At 34.5% G+C, this 17,276-nt stretch overlaps 1 protein-coding gene across 4 annotated transcripts in view; it reads right to left on the bottom strand.

Annotated features, from left to right (window-relative positions):
• Positions 1-16,494, bottom strand: part of LOC110375307 (uncharacterized) — a 146,641-nt gene extending 130,147 nt beyond the window's left edge. For 3 of the 4 annotated variants that reach the window (XM_049847331.2, XM_064034145.1, XM_049847328.2), the window contains exon 1: positions 15,807-16,493. The gene's annotated coding sequence lies outside the window, so the exon portion shown is untranslated. Of the gene's footprint in view, positions 1-15,806 lie in introns of all 4 variants that reach the window. The other variant, XM_049847327.2, reaches the window with a different exon arrangement.
• Between the last annotated feature and the right edge of the window lie 782 nt (positions 16,495-17,276).

Below are 17,276 nucleotides of genomic sequence, written 5' to 3'. Positions count from 1 at the left end.
AACCACCGTATGTGTGTGACCCAGAAGAAGGCGCCTGAACTACCTGCGTTAAGACATCTCCGCTCATATTTTCTTACTCCGTGGTCCCGTTCAATAATTCCACGGCACGCGTACCACTCATTAATAAGATATTACGAAAAGGTGGTCACCGTGTTCCATGAAGGTTTACTTTACCTTAATTTGCCTTTTTCTGTGTTGTAAAGAAAACACGTGGTAAGGGTTAAAGGTTTGTTAGCAAAGTTTTGTTTTTGACGTCACGATTTTCACTTGAATTAACAGTACCTAAGTTTAAGTAAGGTTTTGGGCTTAAATTCATACTACATAAATAATGGTATTTTACAATTTCTAGCTGTCCGCTAGAAGTCAGACATCCAGTAATGACTGATAGTGAAATGTTGTTATAAATTTAAACTGTATGTCAACTTATGATACTATCTATCTAAGCCAATGTTGACAACAGTTATTTACTTTAGATTTATAAGGCTCTTTATTTTAGTTCAAACTACATAAAGTTAGTAAAGTATACACCTACACACATGGTACTGTCAAGACTCATTTGTATTTAAATTGTTCGCATTTTATTATTATTATTTTTAATTCTTAGTAAGCTGTCCCGAACTGTGTTTTCTCATTTTATTTTAACAGTTTTAAAACTTTAAATATGGTTTAAATAGAAACTTATGCAAATATTTGAGTTGATTTTTTAAAATTCTAAACACTGTATTAAATTCATAACATATTTTACGAATTACAAAATTATATCTAACCACTCTTCTGTAAATTCACTATATATACTTTATTATTGCTGTATTTCAATTAAAAAATAATTTCACATTTCGTTTTAATTAACTGTCAATCAGTCTTCAAAGTTTCACATAACTTTTTTATGCTATAAACTTTTGAGTTTTACATCTAATTACTGAGTTCGTCAACAATACTATCAAAGACATCCAAAGTATTAGCAGCATGGAGAACAAAATTACTAGCGGAGATACCGTAACGAAAAATGTCATAAGATAAGCGCCAAAGTGCGAGGGACGAGGAACGGCGACACGGGCGAGGATAAGGCTTCTCTGGAACCCGCCCATTTTTTAAAATACCAAAATCATTGAAAGATGTCTCAAAGAACCCAAACGCCTCGCTAGTTCACTCGTAACTGATCGGTTTGGTTATGCCCAGCGTACGTATTTCACCTAAGAGAAGGCGCCTGACCTACCCGCATTTTGGTATCTCCGCTCATCTTTCCATATTCCGTGAAAAGCAGTAATTCAATTGTCTGTTTGTTTGTAAGTTAGTAGCTCTTCGAAGGGCTCTCTAGACTTACTTAATGTTTAAGACTCACTACTCTATTTGTTCAACATTACCTGCCTAGTTTTGTGCCTAAACAAACTTCTTGCCCGTGACCTTATCACTGCGAGGTCATATGCCAGTACTAGACCAGAAACAATTGAAACACGTCTAACAAAAGTTTCAGTAATTGACTCACGTTAATTGATCCATTATTTATTTATAAACGTGAATATTATAATCATGAATTTTGTGGACCATTTTGGTGTCAATTAAAAGAATAATAAAAATCGGCATACCTTTTTCACACACGGTTGGTTAGCCTCGTGGTAAGTTATTAATTAACTGGTGTTATGGGCGCTAACACAACTGATAAAATACATATTTTATATACACATTTATAAATATAAATATTATAACATCCAGACCACGGCCAACAAGCATGCATACCAGACAAATGTCGACCGAACCGGGAATCAAAGCCGGCAGTCCAGCATGGTAACCAATGCGCCATCGAGGTCGAAGAATTGCGGTTCATTATTTAGTTGCACTTTTTAAAAATAAATAAAGGCATCAGGCATCATCATACTATTTCATTCATGACGTAAAACACTTAAGAAGCTAAGTGCAGTCTTTAATTGATAAAAGCAAGACGAGAGTATCGGATAGGACTATTTAGAGGGGTAAATAAAACATGAGCCATTAGCAGGCAATATAAAGAGCACATGTAGAACAATAAAATATTTTACTGCGCTCGTAAATTTGCCCCGAGCCACCAGACATATGTAGCATTTAGTGACATTTTAACTTCCAGCCAGGTGTACTACGGAACTCAATAAATATTTAATACGTGGCTTTACTTGGTGGTATGAAGTATTTAATGGACTCTACAATGAAATATGCATTGATCAGAAATCTTTTCGTTAACAGGTAATTATTATCTCGGTAAGTAGCATTAAAAATCTGATTCTGCATCAGATTAATTCAGTTTTGATTTTATGACCATAGAGTGCTTTTTGCGACAAACCAAGTCATCAACCTTAATATTAAAAGGGATTAAAAATTATGAGCAAAGTGTGGTTAATTTAAACGTAAGTATACGTCGGCCTAACCCTTCTGGGAAAATAGGCATTATGTTATTTTATAATTACCGTAATGGATGTTTTAGTAAACACCCTACTACAGTGATTTATCATCATATAAAATTTAAACTTTGATGAATATGTACAGTCCCGTAAACCTTATTATGTGACATATTAAATTGTGCTTTAGAAAAGATTATTTTATGTTATGGGCTACATTTTTTTATAATAGATAATTATATACCTACTTAAAGCTCCAACATTGTTATTTTACTACTAGAATTTTAAAAGTTTAAGAGTACAATAGCATTCAGCAAAAGGACTAGCTCTAACAGCAATTTAAAATCGTCTATGTTCCTTGCAATAAAGTATATCAAACACAGAAGGAAAATATGTTAATCCTTAATATTTAGCACAAGACAAATAATTCTTACACTGAAATGACCTAATTTGATTAATAATATTGTAATCCCAATTCATAAGTAGGTGATATTTTTTGTAGAACTGCTTATAATATTATAGTCAAAAATGGAATTCCGGGTCCAAATTGACTAATATAGACTCTTTCTGCCTTTACTAACGTCGGATGGGTATATTTCAGTACATTACTACTTATGTTGACATCTCAGGCACGTATCTTTCTCGCTGACGTGACGCTAACGTCAGTTAGTACCCGCACGCGACCGCCAGCGCAGAACAATCAGCCCAAAAGTCAAGATTCCGAAAGTTTTTGCTGACACGAAAGGGAACTTTGTTCACCAGTATTTAAACACATAAATAGCCACCGTAAGCCTAAATTCTCCTTACATTTAGCGACGTCTAAACAAGTGTCCGAAAATGTAAACAGTGCCACTTAAGCTGAGGACGGAGTTTAAAATGGGGGCATCGCGTGCTGTAGTATACTTAACGTAAGGGTATACCTCGAAATTTAATAATATTACTTGCGAAACGAGGACATGGAAGATACGTCCATATCACGAGATCTGCGCGAAGATCGCATCCTATTCTCGCTCACTGGAAATATTGCATTTTTCACTTTACAGAAACATTTTTGACGTTGTTGACATAGTATTACGAGAGGCTGTACTTGACAGGTGTTCTTAAAAACATGATATTTATGACGCTTAACTTTTCGGGTAACAATATAAAAGTTCTCACAACAACTCTCATGGTACTAGTGCATGTATGCGCTGAGTCAATAGTACAAATGAGTTGCCGAAACCAAATGCTTTTGACAAACCATAATTTCTCGTTAGTTTCATTTTAGTGTTTGTTTGGTAAATAAAACTCATAAAGCATCGTACGTTTTAATACTCTACGGTTAACGCGGCCGTTTGGTAATACCCATATGCCTTTTAGCAGTCAGTAATGATGATCGAGTATGTAATCGAATCTATTTAACGTTACCATAATATTATATATCCAGAGTGCCAATCTATCAAAATTGATGAGTCGGTAATCCATAACTAAGAAGCATTTTTTACGAAGTTCTTTTTGGTGAAATAAATTTAGAAACAAGGCTGAAGAGTCGTGAATGAAACAGTGGATTTAAGGGTAGAAAGCATTGATTGCCGTCTCTAAACAAAGTTAGAGAGAATAGCTTTTTAATTCTTTTCTTAACCCGAGACAGTGTTCAGTAATTTTTAATTGATTCTGTTAGCCTTTTAAAAGAAGACACGAAGACACTTTTCTAATTACTTTGATGGACAATTTAAGTTTCTAAACCTTGTCTTATACCAGACACATTCTTTATCCATAGCTGCATAATTATGCGGAGTAATTTGAAAATGTAAAAAAAACCCGTAGATCACGGTGTTTTCGTAAAATTCAAGGATTTAATTTTTAGAGTATTTTGCTAAGCATTGTAAATGGTAATCAAGAACGTGTTCCAGCTTAATACGTCAGACAATCTGATTTATGTTCCGCCTGACCGCTTAATACTATCTAACGTGTAATCTTATTAAACTCTTCTAACTAGATTATTTATTACATGCAATGTGAATTGTTGTAGAATGCCTCTTAACTACAGGTATAAATCATGACTTACATTTTGATGTTGTAAGTTTAATTAAAAAACTATTTAATTACTGTAAACTTTACAAATAAAATTATAAATTCAGCCTTAAATTTGGTTTGCAACAAGAGTATTTGTTGTGCACTGAGCAGTGTTTAAGCTGACAAAATTCATTGTTTACGTTTAATTTGTGAATCGTTTATCATTTACATTGCATCAAAAGGTATCGATCCCATTCAGTAGATTGGTCCCATTGTTTGTATAAACCAGCATAATTTGGTCACGTTATGTTGTGCAATGAAGTTCAGTAATGACCGATTGTTGGGGCACACGCCCTATTTCACGTGAACTTATGAATTATTTCTAACGACCTCGAACACCTCGTGTGTGTTTGCTATGAACTTAATTACGAGTGAAGAAAGCATAAAGTCACTGCCGTCAGTTTTATGAGCTCATTCACCTTATCGTTTTGTAAATCTTCAACTTAATCAAGTCGAGTTGTTAACCAGACAATTATTGTAGTGGATTTCTTGTAGTTCTATGAAGCAAGCATACAGAGAAAAGGATTTGTAAAGTTTCCTTTTGTCTGAGATATTTAATTTTACAAAATTTTCTGAGCATACGTTCACACTATAAAAAGCAATCGATCAATATATGTACAAAAGCCACGTACTCAATTTATAATGGATAATGTTTAGATGTGATTTTTCTACCTTGAAACTGAAAAAAGACGCAAAATCCCAACACAAATTGAGAAACCACAATAATAGCAATAAGTATGTGGGCAAAAATGTCGAGATAAAGTGAAAAAGTATTTTCAATCAACTGTCCACCTTCTTCGAACATACATCAAAGAACATTAAAAAACATTAATAAATAAAAGAAATCAATCTTAGCGTTACCGAAAATAGCAAACTTTTATTTGAGAAGAATAAAGAATTCGAAGTACTTGGAAGTACTTATGTACGTATTCAAACCTACATCAACAACTGCCTACGATCTCCAAGTATTTGTTAATAGTACATCTATTAATAAATAGCTTCGATTGACGCACTTAAATGTAAATAAAAATGTCACATAATTTCTAATTGATCTAGAAATAATTGAACAAAGAGAGTGGTCACGTGCGAAAGAATCATGTGAGATTTTTAAAGTGCTCGTTCACCTAATTACTGACGTACGCTTACGTGAAATAGCTAACAGCTTATGAAATCAACAAACCCACAATTTTAATTTTTTTTTCATTATTTGATTTTATATTAAATGTTATAATATATATAAATTATCAAGTGAGTTAAGTTACAGCACAGGCCTCCTATCACATGGAGAAGGATTGAGCGTGAAAAATTAGAAATTACAAAAGCCACTCCCTGAAACTCTCAAAAGTTTGATCACATGGCAAAATAAATATTTTTTTGTAATAAAATAATGTTCTTTATGATAAACGGTTAAAGTATTAGCTCGCCATCGCATAAAGGGAGGATTTATCACAATCGAAGTTTATCATAGATGGGAATCCTGCCTAGCCTGCAAAGTCCATCATAAGCCTGTGTTATATTGTCAGGGCACAGATGGCATTCTATAGAAATTCTTTATATACCATTTCAACATTTCCGTGCAAGCGTTTAAGCACTGAAGTCGTGGTGGCCTAGTGGGTAAAGAACCAACCTCTCGAGTATGTGGGTGTGGGTTCGATTCCAGGTCAGGCAAGTACCAATGCAACTTTTCTATGTTTGTATGTACTTTCTAAGTATATCTTGGACACCAATGGCTGATAAAAAGGTGAAGGAAAACATCTTGAGGAAACCTGGACTTATAGTTTGAAATCACCAACCCGCATTGAGCAAGCGTGGTGATTAATGCTCAATCCTTCTCCGTGTGAGAGGAGGCCTGTGCCCAGCAGTGGGACGATAAAAAGGCTGTAACAGTAACAGTTTAAGCACTGCTGACAGTGGCTAGCCGGCTAGATACAGTTTGGTATTCGGACTGGCAATAGTTAGACTGTGACATTCAAGTGTATGGACTGTGATTTAAGCCCCTCTTACTGGTTGAGTTTGATTGATTTAGTTTGTACGAGTATATCAGTCTGCGCTTAATTGAACTGACTGCACTTTGCACAGCTTCGTACAATTGTGGTTGGAGTTTAATTTAAAGACTTGGTACATCCACTAAATCCCTGCTTTATTAAAAAGAAAACACAATTTGCTGTGCAATAGTTATCCGCGTCACTCTAGGATCAATTGGGATATATATGTAATTGTCCATATGCTAAGTAATAATTAACGTTACATAGTGCCAAGAACTTCTTCTTCTTCTTCTTTCGTGTCGATGACATGTCTTATGGTGAGACTACACTTTGTCAGCCCAATATGCCGCCACAGCGAGAGCACGGCCGGATGCGCTCATGAGGTCCTGCCGCGAGCAAGTTTCAGGGCACAGCGGACATTAGACACAAAAACTACATTGATACCTAATTTATGAAGAGGAAGATTATAAACAGACTTGCAGATGCTTTGAAGGTACTGTAGAAACATTGTGTTAATACGAGTATTACTCTAGCTGTAAAGACGACAATGTTACTGAGAGACATAACGACGTCGGTCATTCATCATTACAAGGAAAACCGTAGAGAATATAGTTTTCGGATTCTCGAAAATTGGTAGGATAGATCCTCTTGGTGATTATGTTTTTGCGATCTACCCTATTTTGTGGGTGGAAACTCGGTAACTAGAGTATTTAGGTACTACGTCATCATGATCGCTCAAATTTGACTAATTTGTGATGGATCGTCGGTTCCATCAAAGTTTCCGACACTGAACCGCCTGTACTAATGTGCTTAAATTCATCTCTTAAGTGAGATGGCGGTTATTGGTTTTCAGTTAATTCATTACTCTTTTATTTTAGATTAGATAGATTAGGTATGCTAAATCTGTCAAAAATACATTAGTAACTAAGGCCGTGAAAGTGTCATGAAAATTTATATTCTGTGACTAACAAAAGTCCGGTAAATATAAGCTAGTCTACTCAGACAACTAATTATAGTGTCTCGTAGTACAAAAAAGTAGCGCATGTATATTTATAAACTTTGAACATTTTTTTGTCGTTTTGACTCTACAAACAATGCTGAATCGAGGAGAAAAGTTTTAAAAGTATGTGCTTTATTTCAGAAATACCTATATTTATCGTTTCCATTAGCTTGTTTGAAAGTCTTAAAAAGCTTTTAGTTTCATAAGTTATTTTGTTTAATAAAGCACCGATAACTAATGTTTGTTTGGATTCAATTTAAAAGTTTGATTATTTTTAGCGCCACGGTCATCGAAAGGGCATTGATTACATTTTATGGCTCATAATATTTTTTTATGTAAGCCCGTTGTAAATTATGTGACCTAATATGTATAATGTGTATGTATAAAAATTAAGTGACTTATGTTACTTCGGGTTGTGTCCTGTAATAGGTACTCGGTGTTTGTATTTATCTCTAATACAAGCAGCTGAACTAAAACAAATTTAAAAATAGTCTCGTTGCATCGCAAGCACCCATAAAACTGTGCAATAACAATGGCAATAACAGCAACAGCTGTAAATCAGCTGCTTATTATCTTGTCGAAACAAATTGTACACTTTCTACATCCAAAAAAAAGGAATAACAATTATCGTGATGTTAAATGCCAAAATTATGTAATGCTAATTTAGTGTGCGGTGTGTGCGAATGGGCCAACAATTTGGAGTTGGGCCTTGGCTCGCGTTGGTGACAATGAACGCACAACGACTCACTGGCTAAATATAAGTGCCGTCCCACCTGCGGCCGGGGCGACGCTCAGCTGTTCCGTGACGTGTGTGTTGGCTCCTCAGCGGTTTCCTCAAACCGCGGCCTTTCAATCTCTAAGCGCCAGATGATTGTCTGTCTTCCGGACTCACACGAACATTTCATCATAAAAATACAAGAGAAATTATCTCAGCTTTTTACAATTAACCATTCTATTTTCAACCTTCCGTTCATTACTTTGAGCCTCGCTGTACAGCTTCCTCTGCAGTCTTATCGTTTTAGATCTGACATTTCATGTAGAAGATTTGTTATAAATGGATTTGCTCTTAAAGTACTTACAAAGAGAATTCTATTATAATTTATTCATGAAATCTTGGGATTCAAATTCAATTTAACTCTAAACCCTTAATAATAACTTCATGACTTTAAATTCTTATCGTTGATTCAGAAAAGGTGATCTTTCAAATTAGCTCATGAATAATGATAGCAGTAAGATTTTGCAGATAAATTAATGCAACTCAACATTGAATTTTTATCCAAATTTTTTCAAAGGGTTTAAATCAAGCTTCACGGGTGCCAACACCGTAGACACAACCGATTTTTTTTTGGCTCGTTTTGTAGATATGAAATGGAATTAGCCTTGCTTTGATTAAATTTCTAGCTGCTGTAGGTAAAGCTTAGATGATCAGCAGTTAATTAAATTGTGGATTATTTTTTTATGATTGTCGGTATGCCAACCTATCTTTGTTGAATTGAAGTTTTTGTCATAATTATACCTTGTTCATAAATTAGAGTGCCTTCGAGATGCGAATGTGCTGAATGTGATGATGCCTACATTTTTCAGGGCATTTTTTAATCGAAACTAATTTTGAATATAACCATGTTATAGTCCTTCATGCTCATGATAAATGCCCATATATAGGTGATGCTATAATCATGTGGATTAGTGATCGTAGATATTAGGAGCCGAAGGCGATGCGATGTAGCTCATCGTTGCGCTTACGATCTCATTTACGACGCATTGCAAGTTAATAGTTATGTTGATCTTAATATACGTCTAATATAATGAAAGCAGAATTCGTGTCTTATTTAATCGTAATACGTTTCCATAGTATATTTTAAAAGTTCGAATAGTTATTGAAATAAATAGTGCGACGTCATTGACCACTATCTCATCTGATGGTAAGCGACAATGTGGTAGAAGGTGGAGCACACTACCCATAAAACAAAAATAATGTAAATCTATTATATCCCAAAGTAAATAAAGCTTATGTATCCCCATGTAATCAAGACTTTTGATAAAGGTACGGGTTCCTACAAAAGAAACGGATGTCTCCGGAAGATCTCTTAAGATCTGTCACATGTCCTATTTCCGATTCGCTGCTATTGTGAAGATATCATTACTTTGGCAACTGTCGGTCAGCTTGCAGCAGCTACTTGTACGTATCGCTTATCACAAATCTCTTTAAAATATATGATTTTGCTGGTAATACACAATATACACCATGTAGGTACTTCTACCAATAGGTATGCATTATAATAAATACCTACCTATATTAATAATGATTTTATAAGTATAGATGAGACGATTAAAATTTATATATGTATAGTCACCAGAGTCTGAAGCATTTAGTTTTCATACATTCTCCTGTTATCCTGTCACCCACTCTACCAATTTATTCCTGGCAAACTTTTTCATTAATATTGTACGCTAACGTATAATGTCACTGGGAACCACAGACGTGGGACGAGCCAGTAGGCCAGGGCAAGTCAATCAATTACCTGTATGTAAGTTATCAACCAACCTAATTCTATCATAATTACTGGTAGACTGTAGACATTTCGTGACTACGTTTAATCGAATAGTGGGCGAGCTGTTTGTACAGTAATCTATTAGAAATAATTTATTTACCTACGTTAAACTTACGCACTGTTTAAGGTTTTATAGGTTACGGCTAGTAAAGGTCTAGTATTATAGATGAGAAAAAAAGAAAAATTTTAATAACTGAAATTAGAACCTCTTTTGTTTTGGGAAGTCCGCTGATCATAATAGGCAAAACTGCTGTTACTATTTAGTGCAAATGAAGAAAAACAAATGATATGAGATAAAGCAAGTATATGTATAGGTGTATACTAAATATATCATCCACCTACTCACAGGATTAGTTACTTGTTATTAGCATGTATGATGAACTTCGTGTGCTTGTAACCACTAAGATTTACGGGGAAATATATGAGACAGCTATGACACGGCGAAGACTCGAGTGTTGACGTAAAATACATACTAACAACACCCGGTACCTACGAACACTGTACTCATATTTACTCCTTTATGTCTGAGTACTGAAATATCTATGTTTTGAGTGACGTCTGACGTTTTTACTTCAGTGTTTATTCTAGTGACTAGTGACTGAATTATTTAAAATGTAGTGTACAAGTAAACTGGCGTTGGAATGTCGAAAGGTCACCTTTGAATTCTTTAAACAATCTTTTCCAAATTCGAAGTTGGGTCTATTTTAGGGTCATTGTATCCTAAAACGATGACTATTTAGACACCTTGTCAACTTCTTGACTGGGTAAAAATATCACTGAAGATATGAATTGTACAGGTAGGTAATCCGATTACGTTTCCAGTATGTGTACTTACGAACATAAGTCTTGTTTTCTCAAAATATTTTTAATAAATATACTTTACAGCTCTATTCCCCGAGGATTATAGCAGCAGTTTTCTGTTGACACATCGTATCATCGATATTTCGTCTCGTTTAAAGAGTAAACCATTTAGCGAACATACTCTGATGCCACCGGCGGCAGCGCGTTATACTTAATTACTTACTTTTATCGAATATTTACATAATCAAAACTTTGATTTTAATTTAAATGAAAATGGCTACTTTAGTTTTTTAAAGTTATAATAATGACGGCCAAAGTGGCATAAGTTTGAAGCACTATTAAGGGACACTGCAAACTTATATTCGGCCGATAGTTTGTTGGATCTCCTAAGTCAGTAAGAATATGAATGTCATGCGCACGTTACAAAGATTAGGTATATAATTTTTGGTTTATTTCTTGGTCTTCCTAGTATTGGTACAAAAATTCCAACCTTCTAATTTTCCGCCTCAGCCGGACTATATAAAACAACAGTTCGCGACATGAGAAATCTAGCAGATGTCTTTGCGCTCATCCACTCGCTACACCGAGTTCAGTTAGCAAGAGAACAGAACATAAACAATCACACTTGACTACACACAGATGCACTCATTTGTTCACTCATGCGCGACAATTTTTATATTCCTCAACCTTCACAAATCTATCTCTAACAAGCAATGTTTATTCACAACTTCGATATAATGTTGTAAATCAGGTTAAGATACTGTTTCTAAACTTTCATTGGGCTCAAACTTTCAGTATCTGATTTCGAATTATTCCATGAAACGATACCGGAGATAGGTATCCAGTCAAATTGAATGCCTAATAGTTTCGGAATGAGAGGATCCAAGTTTTGATATTTTATACAAATTAATTTGTAATTGATATTGTGATTTCAATGTTTCTCTTTTCGTTGTAGATGAGAAACTTTGAACTTTTGATAGTTTGGAAGTTATCAGAATAATTTAATTACTTTCTTGAAAAGGAATTTTACCTTAATTTACAATGGAATACTTTAATATTATGTGTGATTTTTTTTTTACGTGACTCGTAGTAAATGGGTAGGTACAAACATCTATTAACAAAACGCCACCATACCCCATACCTACACGCGGCGCAAGGACAGTTCTACTTTGTCTTGTGAGCAACTTTAAAGCCACCGAGGAAAGCAAAGACAAATCCTACACGTTAATAATGCATTCTACTCGGGAGCTCTGGGAACCGCGCTAAGTTACGCCACCTGACGTTGTCTGCTTTGCCAACGATTGATTGAGCTTCGTACACAATGCTATTAACTGTGTTTGCGCTAACCACATAACTTAATTAGAGGCATGATATTATGGAGTTTCAGATGAAGATTAAGACAACTTTTTAGTTTTTTCAAATTTTATTTGAAAGTTTCGATACTGTAAATTAGTTTGAATGGAATGTACCTACCTAAGGCGTGAAATTAGAAATAATATGCTGTCTAATCCTAGCATGTTTTAATACTGGTCGTTCTCTTTCACTATTACTAAAGGCATGATGTAACCCTTCATTCAGAACATTTAGAAAGGTTCATTTTAATGAGTGTGAAAAGACCGCTATCCGTATTTAAAACCGCAAGCCGCACCTAACTTCACACTGAGGTAAAAAGGTCGGTATCACAATTAGTTTTTTAATGTGGGTTTTCTTTATTAATCACAAAAGATAAGACAAATATTTAAATAATTTGTCTTTCCAAAGTGGCAACAATTAAGTTTTATCTTGAAAATCGAATGCGTTTTCATTCTTTAGAGTTGCAGAAAGCAATCGCGGCTTCACAAAGAGATCTAACAATCTACTTACTGTAAGTTATCGACTGCATATAGGTACCTTCTTCTTTATTAAAGTGTTTCGAACATGCCTCTGTAATTGTTTCGATTAACTCTCTTATCAATAAGCAACAATTCGATAAATAAACCGAACACATTTTTGATTTTTCCTGTCATTTGGCACTCATTATGCTCTTTAGAAATAAAGAATATCTAGCCATTCATCGACTTTTAAAAATTCTGAAACCTAGTCTTTACAAAATATTCCATTTAATCCAGCAAGCTTTTGAACTCTTGCATTTGGGTAACACAAAGTACCTAACATTGTTTCTCTTCCATTCTCTCTCCGGTACAAAAACTACATAGACTATCATGGTAAAGATAGCAGTCAGGCCGTCGACTCATCCGAACTGGGTTGACTTCAAAAATAACTTTTTCACAGACAAAATTCATCCGTTAATAGAAATCCTCTCTTAGCTCCATTTATAGACCATGTAGGCATGTCAACTGAAAACTATTCTGGATATTCCATAATTTAATTTGTATGTTCGCTCACTTATAATGCAAGATTAGATACTGTGTTTATTTAGGATACTGCTATGTGACTTTAAATAACACTGGCCTGTCTATTGCCAAGTTCCGCATAACTAAAAGGAATTGGTTTTGTGTTCGAATGCGAGTACATGTTTCTTCTTTGTTTGTGTGGGCATAGGTCAATTTATTTATCAGAAGCTACTTACGTAAATTAAAGCGGGCTATTCAATACAACCGATTCATGTCATTTTGTCGGCTCCCATGAGAAAGTCTTTCAGACAAACCTTTGAACCCTTTAGTGTTGTGTCTTACAAAAATACAAATAAGCCTCGATATTATGAAAGTAAATAGATTTGTCTATGATGTTCATTGAAGCTCCGGTTATACTCAATACATTCCACAAATGACCTGAATAGTTAAAGGATTTATCGAGAAACTTCAAGGAATGCATCGGTATTTTTTAATTTCAGATCCGTTGACTGTCTTCAGAACTTTGAATGTGTATCATGATTCACTTGGGAACTGGAAATGCTTTTATCGCGAGCTCAGAAGATGGAGAACATTTTAAAAAGTATGCCAATTCGAACACGATAGAAAGTGGTGTAGGTACGGTTACCAACAATTTAAGCTCGGTGTTATTTTCAAAGGCACATTTAAAGATAAGGCTTCAACATTTTTCATTAGTGTAGAATTGTAGATAAATAGTAATCTTAAAGAGGCATTGTACATTAAAATTAATCTTACATTTATTTCAATTTCAATGGATTTATTTATAATAATGTACCTTTCATTAATTTCAGAGTCCTAACAACGACATTGTGCTATTCTTTGAAGTGTTTCAACAAAATGTTGCTTATTTTTGTAGGCGCATGGAGATTGTCCTTTTTCAAACAATGTGAAGGTTAGCAAAAGAAATGAGACTCATTACTCGCTTGCTATCCGAGAACGTCTAATTGGCACATTATGTTTTTTTTTTATTAAAAATTAACGCAGTTTGTGTAAAAATAAACAAGCCATATTTCGTTTTTGTTTTTTGACGAAACCTTGGAGGTAAAATTTTGATTAAAGTGAAATTGCTGTTTGGATAAAAGTTACTTACATTTTGGTTTAAGATGTAAGTAGTATTTAGGTATTCTTAACTTTTATTGGATTATTTCGTAGGTTCAGTGACCAAAAGGTGCTGCCAATAGTCGATAGACCTAGTCAAATTATTTAAGTTTAAGTTTTAAATCACGATTTGGTCCCAGTTAATAGGAAAACAATCATTTCATCTCTTCGAGCCTTTCCAAACGTCTAATTTATTTTAGAGACCTAAAAAATTATTATCACTACATATGTACAATATCTATATAGGGTTTTGTCTTATATAACCTGGATGATTTTGCTGATGAATTCAATCGATGATCACTATTTTAAATCATAGATACCTTTTTTAACTTAAGTATTTTATGAATTTTCTCAGGAGTAACTTATATCAAATAATTATTTGTTTGTATGATACCTATGTAATGTTTTCTAATGTTGTAATGTTTTCTAATTTTCAAAAGTGAACCGTTAGCAAGTAATTTATGATATGTAATATCGAATGTAGTATGTGAATATTTCAAAGACCCACAAACATAATTTATGTATGATTTATATGTACGTTAGCCATTTAAACTATAATTATTTCAGCCCTACGTGACATTTAATTTGAATAGCCATAAACTGTTCTAGCTAATGTGCGTCGCCTGATGTCTAACCTCAGTCTATTCGGCTATTGTTGTCTATTCAGCCTGTTGTCGCCAATGTATTTATAAATTCGCTGAATTCTGTCAGTGCGATTCTAATACATACATGTATAGCTTTTACCGTCTTTTGAAATATTTGCAATTTTCGTAATGGATTCGAAACAGAACATGAAAACGTACCAACATCAATACATTTGTATTATAAAAGTTTCCCGGAAACCATTTTATTTTCAAATGGAATAGCCTCCGAGGTTTAAATTAATCCTAGTTAAAATTCTTTAAAATGTTTTTAATTCATGCTTTTATAGAAAAAAGGTTGAGAGAAGAAGTATTCACGTAATAAATGAATGTACCGCTTACGCTTTTAAAGCCGCAGAAGGCGTTTGGCATTATAAAATTATTTTATAAATATCCCACGATGTCATTGGACTTGGCACAAGGCGACTAGATAGGTATTACGATCACTATATAAAACACCTACTTACGTGTTATGTATGTACACGCTTGGTTACAACACATAATAATCCTCTTAACGAATACTCAAAAACAATGTTGAAAATCAGTTTTCAATAGTTATGACCTGGTTTTCGTTTCTGTTCGTTTGTCCTCATTATTGCAAAATAGTCTGAGTACTGGCACTTGCGCGAAAACAACTTTATTTTAAGATACAATTGTAAAATTTTGACTTCCGTGGAAAATGTTCGTTGAGTATTTACGATCATGTATGCAGCGGCTCGTGGGCAGTCATTAAAGGTTTAATTGAATGGTGTAGCCAGCCACTTGCTTACAGTTCAACTGCACTTCGTTAGGCTCTGCATGGATTCAATACTTGATCATAAATTGGTTGGGTTTAGGAACTTTGGGTATATTGCTTTATTGTTCTCGTGCAGTCTGCACGATTGAACTTTTATAAGGAAGGTACAGAAGTGTACAAATAAATAAAATACTTACCAATTTAATAATGAATAACCGCAGGATATGATGATTATAATTTTCAAAATACACTAACACACCCACTAATTACTATTACAGTAGAACTAATCTATTGATAACACACTTAATAGTTTGTCTTTCAACACTTCTAATTTAGATATTTAAAACGCACACTAATATTATATTTAGTTAAATGTCTTTGGTCATATTGGCTTAATGTTCTAGAGGGTAGTTTTACGAAGGATAAAATAATGTCCAAAACTATTTGTAAAACAGTGTAAATAGTTCATAAACCGTGTGTAAACTTTTCAAAGGTTGCAATCAGAAAATTTCAGTCGTTTCTTGTGTATAAATAGGTTCCGATATAATTTTACTCTGAGAAGCATTTTTGAATAATAAAACAACTTTGAAGCGGGTTTTTCTAGTGGGATATGACGGTCACTAAGAGTTTTGGAAAGTCGACAAAAGTTCTCGCAAGTGACTTTTCATTGTCGTTTTAAGCTCGGAGGATTCGTTCGATGATTGTGGCGTGGGTTTTAGGGGGTGCTAAGGAGGTGATTATAAAATAAAGTGTGAGTTCGCTTGGTCGATCGTAGTCCATGGGTTGGTGCGCGAGCGAGCGCGGGTGCGCGGCGGGCGGCGGGCGCGCGGTTCGACGACGGACTGGCGTGTCGCGCGGCTCGCTCCCGTGCGCCCTGGCCCACAACCCTGGCTGACATGCACTCCACTCAACCGACAAAGACATGCAAACTCCGTGCAATTTCAAAAGGCCGCCGTATTTTTGTTCTGTCGCCAATACTTAGTACAACTCATTAGCCTAGTTAAATCAAATAATATTTAATCCTTGTTGTTTTACTTGCAAAATAAGTTAATTGCGCCCAAAAAGTTTATTTGTATTTAAGCCCCTGAATTTAAAGATAACTATAAAGTAGTTCTGCCAAAATATGAACAGCGTTCTCAATGGACAAGAGCGAATATCCGGAGGGTTAAGCGTTATCATACACTTTTATATTTGTTTATGAGAGTATTCGTTTTAGGTAAGTTATGATAACGCATAACCATTAGATACACCCACGTATGGATCAATACTGTTATAAAATATTATGGGCATAGAATGTAAGTGCATAAAATACCTAAAGGCTTAACGTATATGTATTGAGTTTTCATAACTATTTTCTGATAACCAAGCATCAGCTTCCATTGACGTGATTTATTCTGTTTATAACCTAATAAAATTTTCAATGAACATGTTAAACAGAGGATAGGAAACGCGGTCGTCTACACTTTAGTGATCGTAAAACTAAATCCTGCAGTAGCAATTATATCTCTCTGACTACGAGTGATAGGAAAGCTGTCTATACCAACAGTTATAAATATAGTGACTTTTCAATTTTAATTCATGCTCTTCTAACGTGCTAATTTTCCTTATCCCAAAAAAGTTGCTATTTAGTTTTTTTGCAAATATTTCCTTATCTCCTGTAGTTGGGA

This window comes from Helicoverpa armigera, chromosome 4, assembly GCF_030705265.1.
Source record: "Helicoverpa armigera isolate CAAS_96S chromosome 4, ASM3070526v1, whole genome shotgun sequence".
Lineage (NCBI taxonomy): Eukaryota > Metazoa > Arthropoda > Insecta > Lepidoptera > Noctuidae > Helicoverpa > Helicoverpa armigera.
This window is presented reverse-complemented; position numbering and strand designations above follow the sequence as displayed.